The 18,989-nt window shown below is 34.2% G+C and overlaps 1 protein-coding gene across 2 annotated transcripts in view; it reads left to right on the forward strand.

The window, feature by feature from the left end:
• The first annotated feature begins 9,809 nt into the window (after positions 1–9,809).
• PIK3C2G (phosphatidylinositol-4-phosphate 3-kinase catalytic subunit type 2 gamma) overlaps positions 9,810–18,989 on the forward strand; it is a 400,993-nt gene continuing 391,813 nt past the window's right edge. For both annotated transcript variants that reach the window (XM_024256898.2, XM_024256899.2), the window contains exon 1: positions 9,810–9,869. The gene's annotated coding sequence lies outside the window, so the exon portion shown is untranslated. The remainder of the gene's footprint in view (positions 9,870–18,989) is intronic.

Here is an 18,989-nt window from a genome sequence, read left to right on the forward strand (position 1 = left end):
AACCGTAGCTTCATTTTTGTTAAATTAAGGCTTTTCTATCATCTCAATTTACAATGTGTTATAGAAATATGCATACCACAGTCATTTTCAGGATTTGGGAGGATGTCTGCAAATTAAGCCAGTAATTTATCTTAAGAAGAAAGGAATGAAGATACCAAAATTACACATGACACTTTGTACTATTCATGTTTCTACTAATACACCATCTCCGAATGCAATAAACTCTACTCAAGTATTTCTAAATGTGTAAATGACATTTATTCTGTAAATTCTTAAATTAGTTTTTTCCAGAAAAGACATATTCAGAAAAGGAACATTCAGTTAAAAAACTACAGGACATAAATTTTTCAAATATTAATGTTAGAAATTAAGCAGATCAAATATTCTGAGTCATATCAATATTTTTACTTCTCAGGCAAATATAGAAATAGGTTATTACAATTCTCTGAATATAACAACTTATGTACAGGATATAACCGAAACTATAGAACTAATATGGTGCAAATCCTTGACAGAATTTTGCTCAGTGAGCAAGGTTAGTCTCTCAACCTACTGTAATCAAGCCCAATGTTATCAAATTGACACAACAGTATATTCTCTGTCAGACAAATTACTCTTCACCCAAGACAGCATAATCCAACAAATCTATAAAGATGGAAATAATATATGACAATAAAGTGGAGGAGAAAAACTAATATCTTTTCCTCACCTATCACAAGGCTCATAGCTAAGTCACCTGTAATAAAAGATTAACAAAATGCATATAAATGTATTGAATAAAAGTTTTGGGTGGTGTTGGAGCCTTCAGAAATGAAAACCCAAAGAAATAGACACTTGTATATTTTTATGCTAAATTCAATGAAGAAGTGGCTAGTCGTGCAGGAATGTAGTTGAAGGACAAAAGGATATGTATAATCTAATGGTAATAAACTTGGGGGAACTAGCAAGGCCTGTTTGTTCAAATTCGACTCTGTGTCCCTGTGTCTTCAGAAACATATACATTTCTTTTCTCTGTGTATGAGGAGGGTCTTTTGACCTAGTTTGGAAGAAAGGCAGAGAATTCTTTTACAACCTGCTTCAGGGGAGAAGGGCAGGAGAAGGTCAGAGAGTAAGTTTCCTGTTTCTGCTCTTTCCTTAAATGCCAAAATGCCATATTTTGGGGTAGCATGCCCTGAAGTCCATTAATATAAATTTGGACAGTGACTGCCTCAGGGAAGAAAGGTAGCACTTGTTTTGGAAGACATATGGGGAAACTTTCCCTGAGATGATGGAAATGTTCCATATCCTGACAAGATTACACAGGTCTATGCACTTTTCAAAACTCATCAAGCTGTGCTCTTAGATCTACACATCTCACTGTGTATAAACTATATCTCAAGAAAAATGATCATATTCAAAGAATAGATTTTTTAAAAAGAACATTTTTAAAAGCTGTGCTACAAAATGTTATGGGAAAGAAGGAAAATTTATCTCCTTGTTGCATCAGCTTTGTCTCCAGTAGGCAAGAAAATGAATAAAGAAATAAATAAGTCGATAAATTTAAAAAACTTATTTGTAACACATATAGTCACGGTAGAAGTAATACAAAACAGATGTGGAAATACAAAAGGCACAGAAGCAGGATCAAGACCTATTGACAATCAATTGTTAAAAAAAATTGGTGCTTATTATAATCAAGAAGCAAAGGTATGTGAATAAAATACCGATTCTATATTATAGTAGGAGAGTAAAACGTGTGTATATGTATATATATGCACACATATTATCATACAAGTCAGAAAGATATAAATACCTCAAGATTTGTTTAGATAAAGACCAGTGCAATTTCAGAAGTACAGGAGAAGCGTTAAAAAGGTCTTATCTAAATAACTTAAACCTTAAAAGGTAAAAACAGGCATAAAGGAAACCAGCACAGTGACCGCCACGCTCTGGAGTTGTATCACAATGAAATTCTTGAAGGACTGTAACTATTTATGTGTTTCCCAAATGTCCACAAAGTAATTCCAGCTTGATCATCCCTGTCTCTTATGTTCTATATTCTAATTATCTGGCCATTATGGTAACACACAATGATTAGTGACAAAACTAGCCAATAACCAATCTGGGGGCTTCAACTAATTTTTTTTTTTTTCATTTTAAGACAGCAATTAGCCACACCTTATCTTCTGCATCTCATTCCTTAGATTGCATGTTTCAGTTTTTCTCTCACTTCAGCAACCCTAGAAGCCATAAAGCAGCGAGCATTTTCTGAGGCTGCTCCAAAGAGACAAACCTGAGTAAGAAAAACAAAATGCATCCTAAGAGCCTAGTGCTTAAAGTGGAGAAACATGAGCCGTTTACTTTAATCAACAGATTTGAGAATGGATGAATATATGTTTTTCTTATTTTATTTTTAAAGAGTTAGAGGAATTTAAAAACCAATCCTATGTTTTTGTGTACTTTGTATTAGTTGTTGAATTTAACTTTACACTCACTTAATGATCTAAGGTAGATTGCTTTCCATTCTTACTGTTTTGTTTTTCTTTTCAGAATGGAACCCTAGAGTTTATGAAATCACGTTTCCAGTGGTCCATCTATGACCACTGTTTCTTGGCTCTTTACCAAACCACGTGGAGAGCTGTAGGAATCTCTAAGATGTGAATCTGTGAAAGAATGTTTATTTAAATTAATCTAATGGTTAGTAGCATTAATATTCAATAGATGACTTACTTTATTTTCATATCCTCTGGGGAAAGTTATTTATAAACATATTTTATTATAATTTTTTAATATCAAGTTTTTATAATATTTGTAATATTCTCATTTTGGACCTGCACCTAGAAATAGTCAGTTTGGGCTGGGCACGGTGGTTCACACCTGTAATCCCAGCACTTTGGGAGTCCAAGGCAGGTGGATCATGAGGTCAAGAGATTGAGACTATCTTGGCAAACATGGTGAAACCCAGTCTCTACTAAAAATGCAAAAATTAGCTGGGCATGGTGGCATGCGCCTGTAGTTCCAGCTACTCCAGCTACTTGGGAGGCTGAGGCAGGAGAACTGCTTGAACCCGGGAGACGGAGGTTGGAGTGAGCCAAGATTGCATCATTGAACTCCAGCCTGGGTGACAGTGAGACTCCGTCTCAAAATAATAATAATAATTATAATAATAATTTCTTAATTAAAAAAATTTAAATTTTCACTTAAAAATTTAAAAAAAGAAAGAGGGCTGGGTGCAGGGGCTCAAGCCGGGCGCAGTGGCTCACGCCTGTAATCCCAGTACTTTGGGGGCTGAGACGGGCAGATCACCTGAGGTTGGGAGTTTGAGACCAGCCTGACCAACATGGTGAAACCCCGTCTGTACTAAAAGTAAAAAATTAGTAGGGCACATGCCTGACCAGCTACTCGGGAGGCTGAGGCAGGAGAATCACTTGAACTCGGGAAGTGGAGATTGCGGTGAGCCGAGATCGCACCATTGCACTCCAGCCTGAGCAACAAGAGTGAAACTCCGTCTCAAAAATAAATAAATAAATTAATTAATTAAAAGAAATGAAAAAAGAGAAATAGTCAGTTTGAGTCTATTCTGAATCTATTTTCTATAAGTAAATTTTTAAGAACAATAATTACTTGAATTTATGGCTACTGTAGGAGTTAATACAGTTTTAATCTAATTCTATAACAAAAGTACCCAAAATGCAGCCATGTAAACAAGACAAAATTTCTCTCATTTGTGTTTTTACTTTCTTTCTTTTATATCTAAGATGACAGTGAGAACCTATACAGCTTTGCCATGTTCAGTGCAAGGTTTCCTCACTATCTCCCAACTGGTTGATGGTGTGTGTGTTCAGGGCGAGGGAGCAGACAGGAGAGCACACAGATAATTCTTTTAAGAGCACAACTAGAATAATCAGGCATCGTTCCTCTCCATATTTCATTGACTAGAACCAGTAAGTTGCCCACATCTAGTTGAAAGAAAGGCTTGAAAAGATGGCCTTTGGCTAGTTGGCCATCATCAGGAAAGAAGAGGGTAAAGAATACTGGGGAACAACTTGCAGTCAATTACCCAAATATCCAGGTATACAAGAAGAGGAAAAGCACAGCTGTCATTTTTCAAGGCAATGATCAAATACCACTGGATAAGATTTTTGACCTCTTCTGCTATGGCAGTGAAATAATTTCCTTGATTATCGAGGAAGAATTATGTTATCTTGGAGGAATTTATTGTCCCTTATTACTTATGGTTCCTATTTTCATTTCTCTATGAGATTATTTGTCCATTACTGCTATAGTAACCAAAACATTGTTTTGGTGTAATGTAAGTATTCAATAAATGAATTATCTATTCTAAATATGTATCCATTTTATTCTCAGAAGTATTTAATTACCCTGTAATTATTTTGTAAGAAAGAATTAGAAAATATTCTGTCCTTGGAGCTGCACATATTTTGTGATGTACATGCTGCAAAGCCAGTCGTGGGGCATGGGAGATACTTTAAAAGTCAAACACAGATTGGCTTCTGCAGATCAATGCAATTCTCTCAAAACCTTGGTCTGCTTTTGGTCTAGTTGCTTCCAGTCAGATCCATGGGCAAATTATCATACCCAAAGACCTAACCCAGGCAGTGTTGCTATGCATGCAGACTATCTTCTTTTATTTACTGGTTTCTTTGCTTAGCACATTCTGTTCTCTTTCAATTTATGGGTGTCTACTTTGAAGCTACCTGAAAATATTAGTTTAGGCGGGAAAGCATCACTCTCAGCCTAACCTTTGAAACTATAAAGAACTTCAATTAACTGAGAGGTTTTAATGTGGGCACTTGAAAAAGTCAGAGGCCTATTTACTGCCAGCCCTCCTTTTTTAGAGTCACCTCTACCCCGAGTACATATTGTCACAGAACTTTGCACAAGAGTCTTCCTCAGCAGTTCACAGAGGTTACCTGTTCTTTTGGCAAGTAATCTCCCTTTTTAAGGATTGCAAATGACAGTTTTATGAAATGCTTTATCATAAAGTAATGAGAATTACTATCTTTCTAGCCTGCAATATCTGTGTTCTCACCCACTCTCAATCCTTAGACCAAAGCTTCATTTTTTTATTATGCTAGAGAACACTTCCAGTAAACAAGTCATGTTTCATTTAAGATTAGATGCCATTAAAACATAGAAAGAGACCCTAAAACACAGCATTTTATACTAGATAAAAATTTATGTCTCACTAAATATCAAGTGGTAGGTTGCTTGTCGTTGGCAGGACAGGACAACTCTTCCGTTCTCAATATGTCACTTCTGTCTCTGGATTCAGGGAAACCTTTGCCATGCATGACACAACTATCAGAAAGAGGGAAAGCTTCCAGAATATTGCATGCTCTAATCTTTAAGGACAAAGCCTGAAGTACCAAATATGTTCTGTTTAAATTCCATTGTCTAGAGCTTAGACACATGGTCCTACCTCTCAAAAGGGAGGCTGAAAAAGGAAGTCTTAAGTTGGATGGGCATGTGACCAGTTGAAACTCTAGTGTGGAAACAGGTTAAGAAAAGATATGGGGTGACAATTCTCGGTTTGATGCAATACTGTTATTCAGAAACAAATCTAAATATTTAAAGCAGGAAAGATTCATTTAACACAGAGAATAAACTACTTTTCGCAATAATGATAGGAAGAGCCACAGTTGTGGGCTCTAGGCTGGAACACAGCACAGGAGAACTGACACACCCAGGGACTGAGATCACCACTGGAACTATTGCAGATGAACAATCCACTATAAAAGCAATCTCAGAATCAGAAAGCTGGGAATCGGCTATCACCACTACTTTTGCCACAGCTGCCTCTCAACACCAAGGGAAGTGAAGAACAGACACTGCAGTATTGCTTTGAAAAACAAGATCTTCCTTGCCAGTACATGAAAGAGAAAGAAAGAAAGAAAAGAAAAGAAAGAAGGAAAGAAAGAAAGAGAGAAAGAAAGAAGAAAAAAAGAAAGAAGAGAGAGAGGAAGGTGGAAGGAAGGAAGGAGGGAAGGAAGGAAGGAAGGAAGGGAGGGAGGGAGGGAGGGAAAGAAAGAAGAAGAAAAAGAAAGAAAAGAAAGAAGGAGAAAGAGAGAGAAAATAAAGAAAGAGAAAGAAGGAAAAAGGAAAGAAAAGAAAGAAAGAAAAAGAAAGAAAGAAAGAAAAGAAAGAAAGGAAGGAAGGAAGAAAAAAAGAAAAGAAAGAGAGAGAGAAATATACTCCTTGCTTGTACCTTTTACCTTGTACAAATACAACTTCTCGGTAGAACCAACTCTCATCCTGACTCTCGGCTGCAAAGGCATATGGGAAGTGTCATTTTTAGCTTTTCAGAATCTAGAGTCAGGCATGTCCACTTGGCAGAGGGTCAAAAGATCCACCTCTGCTCCTGCTGAACAATGGGCACCACAGAAGAGCATATATTATTAAAGCATTATTTTTTTCCAAATTAATAATGAAAACGACAGATGATTGTTCAATCTACTCTTTTATATTGTATGTATTTATGGTGTACAACATGATATTTTGACATATACATTGTGGAGTGGCTAAATAAAGCTAATTACTATATACATTACTTCCCATACTTACCATTTTTTTTGTAGTGAGAACACTGAAAATCTGTCTTACAAATTTTCAAGTCTATAATACATTGTTATTAACCATAATGACTATGTTGTACAATGGACCTTTTGAACTTAGTTCTCCTGTCTAAATGAAATTTTGTATCCTTTGACCAACATCTCCCCAGTCTCCCTACCACAGCTTCTGGTGACCACCATTTTACTCTCTACTCTTATTAATTTAACTTTTTTAGATTTCACACATAAGTAAGATTATGTAGTATTTCTTTTTCTATGTCTAGCTTATTTTACTCAAGATAATGCCCTCCAGATCATCCATGTTGTAGCAAAGGTCAGGATTTCCTTTTTTTTTTTTTTTTTAAGGGCGGAAGAGGATTCCATTATATATATGTACTCATTCTACTTATATAGCAGTAGATGAATCTTTCATCTATGTTGATTCTTTGATAATGAATATCCTCTTAAAATAAAATGATTGGTTCAAGTTTAGTACAAAATGTTGAGGCTCAGGTTGTATAAGGTTTAGAAATATCAATACAAATATTTTGTTTATGCTAGACATTAAACAAATAGTATTTTGGAGTGTCTAAAAGCTCTATCTTTATAAAGAATTTCATATTCTATTGATTCATTTTTCCCTCTTAAAGTGAATGAATAAGCAATTTACTTTTTAATAGAGCAGTAATGCAGCTAGCACTTAATTTCTAAATAACTTGATCAAAACATTTTCCTTTCTCTGGCAGTTTCCTATATTTGAAATAGAAATATTCAAGTAGCTGCATTATTACCTGTATCTGCCTTCATTTGTTTTTCACCCAGGTACTATCTAGGTTTGGGTCACTCTACTAAGCAACAGGGTGGGAAGTTGCTCTTGTAATCTTTGTGATAGCAGAAACCTTGTTGGTCTTTTTCACCACATTATAACCAGTACTAGGCAGCTGCTAAGTACCCAGTAGATACTCTATCAGAACTTTTGACTTAAAAAGTGAGATCCTGCTTTAAAATGGGTATATACAAATAACATTAAAAAGAGAATGGGATGTAAAATGTGGAGCATGTATGAAATATGCAGGTAGCCAGCTATGGGGTCTGGGTCACAACTCTTTATATTAAACTTTAAAGACAACTGCTAAGTTCTACCTACTGGCAGAGCGAGTGTTGAAAAATCTTTCCCAGGTTTTGAGCAAGACTACAGGCAGATGAGTAAGGACACTTGTAGAACTCATCTTGTAGTGTGTGTTCCGAAAATTGAGGAATTTTGAACAAAGAAATTACATTTGCTTTAGAGTGGGGGGAAATAAGCCTATTTAGAAAAAAATAGAAGGTTATATATAATTTGACATTGATTTCTTAATGTAACAAGCAGGAAAGTTTTAGAAGGCTGTTCACCATGACACTTAAAATTTTGCATCTTACAATAAAATGCATAAGCAAAATAACCTAATTAATATTAACACAATAGATAGGAAATCAAATAAACTTGCACTGTAAAGATTGATTTTTAAATAAAATTTGCATTTCATTGTTGAAGCTTGATCATTATGTCTTAAATACTTTGCCTAAAAAATGGAGTAGACTACTACCAGGTAAGACAGAAGGCTTTGTGTGTTTAAATTTTAGACATAGGACATAGCCATGAGAAAAGTAAATTTTAGAAGAAGCTTAATTGTTCTCTGGATTTTACTTTTAATTAAAAGTGCTACTAAAATAGGTAAGCGTACATGTTAAGCAAGGAAAGATAAAATATTGAAGAACATATTTTCAAAGGAAACAAAGTACAAGGTACATTTTTGTACCCTTTCTTGTTAATGAATAATGACTATCAAACTGTTCTAACCTTAATCTTTCAGTTTTATCAAGATTAGATTGTTCCTTTTCAACCCAGTCCAGCTCTCATAAGTCCTCCTGCAAAATGTATGAGCCTACTTTAATGTGTGGTAAGAGATCTGTAGATCCAAAATGTTTCAATTTTTGAAGGGACTATTTTTCTTAAATAGTGGCTCATTTTAGGAATTAAAGAGATTTTTAAGGGTTTAGCTTAAATGTATTTGGAAAAAATCACTACATGTAAAGTTATTTTTAAAGTCATCTATCTCCCCAGAGTTCCAAAGCTAAGAATTGCAGCTCAGGTTATTATTAAAATATAAAGGTATGATTGTTTTCCTGTGTGACATCACCCTCCACTTCTAGGTCAAGCTCCCATTTTTCTGTAAGCTCTCACACCTTTGTAGCTTTAGAACAGAAGGGGTACAGGGGTCGGGGGATGGTGTTGTACAATTGTGAACCTTCAATACTATAAATATCTTTCCATGAGTAGCCCTGAAATGATATAATTCTCAACTTTCTCTTCTCTACCCTTCCATGTAAGAAATCATTCTTACAGAAAACTAATATAAATCTAAAAAGAAGAAAAAAGAAGAGAAAAAAAGAGCAACAACAAAAGGATCCTATGACATATTTTGGAAACAAGAGTAATCCAATTTATTTTTATTTCCTAAAACTTTCTCCCAGTAAAGCAGGCCTACTTCTGGCAGATCCTATTTTACCTGGATTTAATTATATAATTTCTTGTGTTGTCTCAGAGTCTTCACACATTGTTCAATTTCAAGAGCAGTATACCAAAACGATAAACTACCCACATCTACTTGCTAATCTTATAAATATTGTTTTATTTTGCTGTTTCTTTTCAAATGTTATTAAAAATATTTAAATTGAAATTTACTATGCATCCTAAGGTTAAACAAAAAATTAATATCCTTCTAAATTAGAAAAAAAAAATGAACTTACTAAATTCTAATTAAATAAAGAAAATACCTCGATAGGTGAAACTCACAGAATGGCTAGAATACCTTTTTCAAGGCCTCACCTCTGCTCCTGCAAATTGAGACCACTGGTTTCACCACATCCAACCACCTCCATGTTTAAATGCATAATAACCTTAGCTGTAATTTGAGGGGAAATATGCTCGCCCTACACATTTTTTCAAATATATTTTTGTTTGTATATTGCTGATCAGTATCTTTGGCCCGAATTCTGTTTGGCACAGAGAAGCTAATTTATTGTTAGATTTTTGGCTTAAATTCTCTATTCATTATGTCAGTACAAACCTTTTTTTTTTTTTTTTTCATATAACCCTTCAGGGTTTGATGAAAAATAGATTTCCAAACATGCCCAACCTGCCAAACAGGAATAAAAGCTTCCAGTGGAAGCATCACGTTCCCTTGAAATAGAAGTGTTTTAGCTTGTGTGAGCGTATTTGACTCTTGAAAAGAAATGAGATCGTGTTTCATTTCAGGAAGATATATGCGTCAGGTAAGAAACTAAAACAAATAAACTGCCTGTACTTAACTACATAGCATGATATTTCGATTCAAATATATCACTGAGGCAAAATAGCTCTTTAATTATACTGTGATACAAAAATGGTAGATGAATTTAAAACCAGAGTGAGTTTGTACCATATTTTGAAACAGGGATATCCAGCTTGTAAATATTCCCGAAAATCTACAACCAGAAGATAGATCTTTCCTGAATAAACTTATTCTTTCTCTCCTTCCCCCCTCCCTCTGCCTCTTTCTTTCTCTCTCTCTCCAGCTAGCTGACACCACAGATTGCATTTGATATCATACCATTTCATGAGAGCCTTGAGCTAATTATTTCATTCATGTGTGCTGGTATATTTTTCTTAGTGTACACTTTTAGTGTCTTGAAGCTCGTGCCACTAGCCTGTAGACGGCATCCCCATGATGGCTCCCAGAGGAAATTCTTGTTAAATGGAAGGTGGAATTTCTTAACATATGGGATCCAAACTAGAAGCAACTCCTGCTAGAGAGAAGCTCTGTTCTATTTCCATTTCCTCCCTCTGTGCTGCGGTCCGTCTCTGCTGTTTGCCTCTTTATTCGTAGCTCACGGAGGCCATCGTGAACCTATTGTGTGTCCCAGTTGCCCCCTTATGTTCTTGTCTGATGAACAATTCTATTTCTGAAGCTTGGGATTAAAGTTAGAGATAAGATATACCCTATTCTTTCAAACTAATCATAATATATAACTTGTACATAGTGATCACCTTTTTAAATGCATTAGCTAATGTAATTATTGAATTTTAGGAAACAGACTCAGCGAGGTTAAAGAACACATACCCCTCATGTCATTAATAATGTTATTAAAAGCTTGGATTTTAATCAAAGTTTTCTTATTCCAACTCAAGGGCTCTTTCTATGACATGTTATTTATTCTCCACGCATGTCTTTCTGCCATCTGAACCAGATAAAAAGCAAGTTTGAGTGAGCTGGCAAAAAAAAAAAAAAAAAAAGACAACTTTTACCTCCTATAGAAAGGGTTCACAGAAGGTGAGTCTTCACTGATTCATTAAATAAGCAAGATCCTGTGATGCCATTGTGAACCCCAAGGCTATGATTTCACTTTTTCTTCTGCCTGAGCTGGAATCATTTTAGTCGTGAGGGAGCCCTCTTCAAGTAAGCAAAACATGGTACATTTCTCTTAGAGCTTAGGAAGAAAACGTGATGAAGTAATGATTTCCAATCTAGAAAAGCATTGTATTGTATTTCTAACTAAATTATTGCTATTTTCCAAATGTATGATCTGATGAAATGGTATACAGATAATCATAGCAAAATATGATTAAATTGTTTAGGCATAAATCCATTTTAACTGTTATCAGTTCTTAGCAATAGACCTTTAATGACAAAACTCTTGCATTTTAAATTATTATGATTTATTTTTCTGTTGGCTGAAATATTTTCAAGAGTTTTTCAGCTATAAAATAAGAGTGATGTGTATCTTTGAATTTCTTATGCAAAAATATGTATTTTTCTTGGCAACCTTATTTTTCATCTCAAAGTTTTTCTAATTTTATTGTGGTTTTTCACTGTGCAAGTTATTTTAAAATGTTTTTTAAGTTTAAAAACATGAGTTCTGTAAGTTATCTTATTTTTACTGATTTTGACTACATTGGGGACAGAGAAAACAGTCTGTATAATACTGACTTTGAATTATATTAAAATTAGCCAAATATATGATCAATTCTCATAAGCCATCTTGTCCTTATAAAGGTGTAAATTCCAATACTGGATACAGTATCTTATATATGTTCATTGAATTAAGCTTGTTAATTGTGTATTTTTGACTGATCACTCTACAAATGATGTGAGATTACTATTACTTCCATTGTAAATGCGGCTATATCGGTTTCTCCTTGTAGCAGTGTAAACTGTTGCCATTTAAATTTCAAATGAATTATTTTTAAGTATAAATCTGTGATATGCACCTGGTGAATTGAATCTTTACCTTATAAAGTGTTATTCTTTACCTCCTGAATTACTTTTTCCAATAGGTCTGTTTTGTCTTTTTAATGTAATGACATCAGTTTTTTGTTGTTGTTGATATTATTACAAATTGCCTGTGATACATTTTTCATCTTTTTAATTTTAAGCAATACTTATCCTTTAATTTCTGGTATATCTGTAACAAATCTCACTTGGCTTTTTTTCTTAATAAAATGTAACAATCTATAGATTTTATATGACATAACCAGACAATTTACATTTATGTGTTTCTGATACACACCTTTTCATTTCTTCATCTTAGAGAACATTTTATATTTGTGCTTCAGCTGAAGATAGGACAAGGCAATTATTTGTCTCCAGCTGACTGAAATCAGTGCCACCCTTTTCTCCTCTTCTCACTTACGGAACTTCTCCCAACTTGATTGATGTTTGTTGTTTTTGTTGTTGTTTTCATTCTTTGCTTTCTACTGGTAGAAAATATACCCACTATTATCTGAATATACATTTATTATCTAAAAATTTAACATGCATTCTTCAAAAATCAAAATTTATATTTGTACTTTCTCAATATAAAATTTTTTTGAAGTTGGATTGCTCAACCCCAACTTATATAGCATTATAGTCTAGTATTTAATTATATCTTACTTATTTTGCTTTCCAGATTAGAAATTGTTATTATTGTTTATATAGTCAACGTTAGTTCAGAATTATCCACATATTTACTATCATGTTCACTCACCTCCCCTTCTGGTATTTTTCAGACCTTCCCTGGGACAATTTTCCTTCTACTCTTAAGCACATTCTTTAAAAATTTCCATTAATGGTAATGTTCTAGAGATAAACAGGTTATGAGAACACATTTTTACTTTGTTCTGCTTTTCAAAATGCTGTTTTGTTGAGTATTGGCTTATATTATTCATATTTCCACCCCCCGCCGAGATCACGTTGGCTTCCTCCTTTGTTGTGATATTTTTTGCTTAGGTTCCATTATGATTACTTTCTTGTTATTGTGCATCTTTTTTTTATTATTATTATACTTTAAGTTTTAGGGTACATGCGCACAATGTGCAGGTTAGATACCTATGTATACATGTGCCGTGCTGGTGTGCTGCACCCATTAACTCGTCATTTAGCATTAGGTATATCTCCTAAAGCTATCCCTCCCCTCTATTGTGCATCTTTGAATACGAGTAATTTTTTTTTTTCTGGAGACAGCTACTTTTTGGAATATTGACGTGAGAACAAAAGAAGAAAATCAGCTGTGTGAGCAGACAGGCTGAATTCTGATCTATTGTTTCTGAATACTTTCTCTTCAACACTCAACTTTTTGAGAAAACTCTAACTGGGCGCGGGGAGAAAAACTATCTACCTGGCTCACAGTGCATAGTGTCTTCTGCAGATTGAGATGCGTCACCACTCTTTTCTCCTCTGTTTTACCAGACTAATAACCCGCTGTAAAAGCCTGCAGGGGGCATCTGAACACTTGCTCACTCAGCAAGCCTTTTCCTCAATGATTTTGAGAATTCTCTTTCTTAGAGTCTTCACGATAACATTCTCCTCTCATAGTACTGAAATAATTTTATAAGCATCAGCTTGATTATTTCACGGTTGTGTGTGTTTCTATATTTTTGTGTATACACGTACGTGGCTATTTATTCAAACTCCAAGGAGAAAAGCCTTCTCCAGAATAATTAGTGGTAAATTTTTCTTTAATCTGTACTTCTGCCACTTGGGCTCTGGTTAAATCCCTTTCTCAAATATGTCCTTGATACTTGGTTTCTGATGTGAGAAAATTATTTTTTACATTTTAAGTATGTTCGTTTATGCTTCATGATTTAAGGAATCGTGAATAAATACAAAATTAAATACAAAACAAATGTTTTTGTATGATTTGTTGATAAAAGGATTCAATCTTTAGCAGATGGAAAAGGTAAATATATAAAGTATAAAGTTAATATTAGTTAATAAATTGAGCTGGTTATAAAATTCCAGAAATTTCCATTAATTCATTTTAAAACACACACTTTTATCTGATTCATAAATGCCTATATCTATTATAACTTATATAAAAATTTCAGTAAAATAGTCTTGATGCTTTTAGCCTACAGTTTTCTGTTACTAATATTGCCTCTCTTGCTTCATTTTGCATGTCTCTGTGTCTGTGTCTGTGTAGGTGTGTATGTTTGAGTAATATATTTGGCAATACTTTTAACTTTGCTTTAATTTTTTTATGTGTTTCTGTTACAAAAACTATGCAATAGGCTGGGAGTGGTGGCTCAAGCCTGTAATCCCAGCACTTTGGGAGGCTGAGGCGGGTGGATCACCTGAGGTCAGGGGTTCGAGACCAGCCTGGCCAACATGATGAAACCTCATCTCTACTAAAAATATAAAAATTAGGCAGGTGTGGTGGCAGTCGCCTGTAATCCCAGCTACTCGGGAGGCTGAGGCAGAAGAATCACTTGAACCTGGGAGGCAGAGGTTGCCGTGAGCCGGATTACTGCCATTGCACTCCAGCCTGAGGGAACAAGAGTGAGACTTCATCTGAAAAAAAAAACAAAAAACAAAAAACAAAACACTATGCAATAGAAAATTTATATTTGCGTAATGTTCTTAATCTTATTAACTGCTTATATTTATCTTCATTAGATGTCAGTGATCCTACAGGGCCCATTCTGTTTGCTATTCTTAAAACATACTTTTAATTTCCTATATTCCTGCTGAATATAATGTAAATGTTATCACATTTTGATTCCTCTAAAATTTTGGAAAATATGGACGGTATTTTTCTCCAACTAATAGGTCTATAATACTTAATAACTCTATATATGCAAACAAATATATATGAACTTTTAAAAAAACATTGATAGAAACAAAATAGCATATTTTATCCCCTTTCCTCTAGTAAGACAGAAAATTTAACATGGCTTTCAATTTTAGTTGAAATATAATCTAAGACTCTTCACCTTGCTCATTAATATGGAGTAAATTCTGAATTTATTAAATTATATTTGCAATCATTATTTAGACCTAGTCAATGTTAACTGATTTTTAAAGTGTTATTATTAATTCCCTATTATTGAGTTCTTATTTTGATTAAAATTTTGTGGCCTGATGCACGTTACTCATTAGAAGTGCACAAAGGTTTGTGAGCACTTACACGTGTTCAAATATGTTTTAGCTGCTCTCACATACAAAAGACAAACTGAATGCTTGGTATAGAACATATTTACTTTAGAACTATGTAGACATAGTTCCATTATCTTAAGGCAGTTTGTCTTTAAAAGTAAACTGTATGTCCAGATAGATTTTTCTTTCTCCTCCTCCTTTTTTTTCCTCCTTGCTTCCTCTCTCCCTCCCTCCCTTCTTCCTCTTCCTCCTCATTCTCTTCTTTTTCTTCATTTTTTTCATGTTGGGTAAATGCTTCATTTTCAAAATATCACAATATACATATATTTTCTGGTTATGTACATATGTGCCATATACATATGCAGATGTAATATGCATATTCAGGGTTTTCTTTTTTTGCCATCTTCAATGTTGGTTGTTTCTACTTCTTCTGATTTATTTTTAGTATTTCCATAATATAGTGATAGTTCTCCTTTCTATGAATGTTACAATTGTAGTATCACATCTTATACATTTCTATCACTTGTTCCTCTTATTCTGTATTCATAGTATTTCTCAATTTTTAATTCAAAATTTAGTTTTCTGTCGTATCACTTCTGCTTTAAGGAATATTTTAAATATGTGACTGAATTTTCAGGATCTTCACATCTCAGTATCTCATTAAGCTCCATTTTATTGACATCTCTCTCTTACTCAATTTCTTCTTTTTTTCGTTTTGTTTTGCTACTTTTTAATTTTATAGTTTAATAGAACACATGATTTCTTAATTTTATAAATCACATATAACTACTGTTTTTATAATAATTACTTCATTATACATAGCATATATTTTTCAGAAGTAAGATCTTTATGTCTTGAAAAGCATTCACTTTATTTCTTGCGAGTATTTCCACATCTATATTAACACATTTTTCCCAATTACTCATCCTTTGAATTCTCTCCATTGATGACTCATAAATAATGTCTGCAGCTTATCTTGCCTGGTTTCTCTCATTATTGACCTGTTAGAGCATGTTTCTCAGATTTTCAACTAAAGGGATGGTAAATATGAACAGACTTCATCTGATTTCTGGTCACTAGCAGTCACTTAATTTCCCTAAATTCTGGACTTCATCTATGTTGCTTTCATGTCCAATTGACTATTTTGAGAAGGTATACGTATCTAGGTAATTCTAGCCAATATATAGTTTCTTCTTTTGCCAGAAGTGGACTGTTTTTGTACTTTCTCATGGTATTCTTTGTATCCCAAATATTTATCCCCCGTTCCTGCATGAGGCAAAACAAATGCACAGTCACCATAGACGCGACATTTTGCATTAATGCAAATTTTAGTCTTAGCATGTAGAAAGCTAAGTGGCCATGTGGCCCTTGTTTCTACTGAAAGGTGTTGCTGTGCAACAGAGCAACCTTTTTAGGGTGGTGGAGGGAATTGATCCGACCCTATATCTCCCAATTCAGCAGTAGCAGGAAAATGAACCATTTCTTTACCATTTTTTCAGGCTGGGATATTTATTCTCCTCCAGATACAAAGCAAGTGCCAGCCAGTATGTGTGGATTTTTTCCTTCCATTTCTGTTTAAATCTGTTTTGACTTACATATGATAAAAATTTAGTTGACTGAATGGATGTGAGTCTTTGTGGCTGGTAATGCTATACTACAAATGAATTTTTTTGTTTGCTTATTCAATTCATAAAATATTTGCTTAATCTTTTGAGTTATGTTACCAACCAGATACCATTCTACAACAAGTCAACTGTATTGACGTTAAGTACCTTGATTTTTATTGTTATTATTATTATTATTCTAAGATTAGAGATATCATTAAGGATATTATTTCCCGAAACCACAGTCTATTTGACCAGCTTTTAATTTTATAATTTGTAATATTTTTCAAGTTTTTACAAAGTTTTCTGAATTTTTCTACCTATCTGTTCTTTCATTCAGCCTTCCCATACTAATTCATTTAACTCTTATACTACGTTGATTTTTAGATGAATTCCCACTGTTGTGCTTCCTATGCAGTGAACCATATGACATAATTCAGATACTTGTTTTAAATAGTGAAAATAAAATGTGACTATTCAAACAGTGCATATTAGCCATATTTTAAAAAGTAATTTTATGTGGTATTTATCATTGTGTGTGCTGTGTTCTCAGAAGCATTAAAATTACCAGTGTATTCAACTTATCATTGGTTTTACCTACATTTGCCTTTCAAAAAATTTCTAGATCTTTCTCTAAATCATATTCTTATCAAATATATCATTCACCATAACAATAACTTTGTCAAAGATTCAGTCAAAACTTAGATTTCTTTCTTTTTTTTTTTTTTTAAACGAGTCTCACTCTGTCACCCAGGCTGGAGTGCAGTGGTGCATATCAGTGCACCAACCTCCGCCTCCCGGGTCAAACAATTCTCATGCCTCAGCCTCCCAAGCAGCTGGGATTACAGCCGTGCACCACCATACCTGGCAAATTTTTTTATTTTTAGTAGAGATGGGATTTTGTCGTGTTGGCCAGGCTGATCTCAAACTCCTGGCCTCAAGTCTATCCTCCTGCCTCGGCCTCCCAAAGTACTGGTATTACAGGCATGAGCCGCTGTGCCAGCTGAAACTTAGATTTCTTAAGAACCTATATCCTCATGCTAACAATTACGTTAATATTAAACATCATTAAGTAGGTATCTGTTCATACTTTTTATATTTTGTACGATTAATTCACCTATAATTTTTTTTTTTTTTTTGGTGAAGAACATCCATATGTTTCTAGCCACTAGAACAGCAATAGATACATTGGGGTGTATGTAGTTTCTCTCCCCTCTCCTGCATCTGGGCAGAGGGCAGTAATGAAACATTATCTCCCCTAGGTTTTCCTCACACATACAAGTCTTCTCAAACCATGTCCTGTAAAATGACTACCAAGTAATGAGATTTCATTTAAGAGCAAAACTATTTACCACTTTGGTTTCAGAACAATATTAGAGTTTTCCAAAGAAGAAACTATTATGGAATTATTTTTTTCTGCTACTTACTTCCATTCACAGTCAAATACTCATAAAAACAAGGGTAACCTTTTGCATGAGTGCAAAATTTTGCTGCATTACATTGGTAACTAACAATAATGCTTACATAAAATGGAAATAAAGATGACAATATACACTATTTTATTATTATCAGTTAAAATACATAGAATCAGTTAAACAAAATAGACAAAAATTAATGGATTAAGGGATACATCCAAATAGCAATTATAAAATGATGTGGCTACTATTTGTCAGATACTGACAAGTTACCTTTTCTTTTTTTTTTTTTTTTTTTTGAGATGGCGTCTCTCTCCGTTACCCAGGTTGGAGTGCAGTGGTGGGATCTTAGCTCACTGCAACCTCCACCTCCCGGGTACAAGCAATTCTCCTGCCTCAGCCTCCCAGGTAGCTGGGATTATAGGCGTGAGCCACCACACCTGGCTAATTTTTGTATTTTTAGTAAAGACAGGGTTTCACCACATTCGTCAGGCTAGTCTTGAACTCCCGACCTCAGGTGATCCACCCACCTCAGCCTCCCAAAGTGCTGGGATTACAGGCGTGAGCCACTGCGCACAGTCTGACAAGTTTTTCTTATATAATACTTATTAACACTATGGAAGGTAGTTATTAATATCTTTATTTTTATTAATAACGAATTTGAGATGTTAGAAATGTTTACTAATTTACTCAAAGTCATGCAGCTATTGATGAAGAGTGAAGATGAAACTCTCTTGAGCCCATCTTTTTTTTCTCATTAACCCCTGTTACTTTTGACTAAATGGTTCTGAAATTCCGCTTTAGTTTTATAGAGTTATGTTGAGCTTAGGGAATAACATTAAATGTGGCCCAAGGACTACTACTTCCAGGAAAATATGCAGTGTCTTAGTTCCCAAGTGAGGTAAAACTTATCAGTTAAACGAGTCCCAATGGTTTTGGACCAGTATTCTATAAAATGTAGGCTAGCTGTACAATGATCTA

The sequence above is a fragment of the Pongo abelii genome, chromosome 10 (assembly GCF_028885655.2).
Source record: "Pongo abelii isolate AG06213 chromosome 10, NHGRI_mPonAbe1-v2.0_pri, whole genome shotgun sequence".
NCBI lineage: Eukaryota > Metazoa > Chordata > Mammalia > Primates > Hominidae > Pongo > Pongo abelii.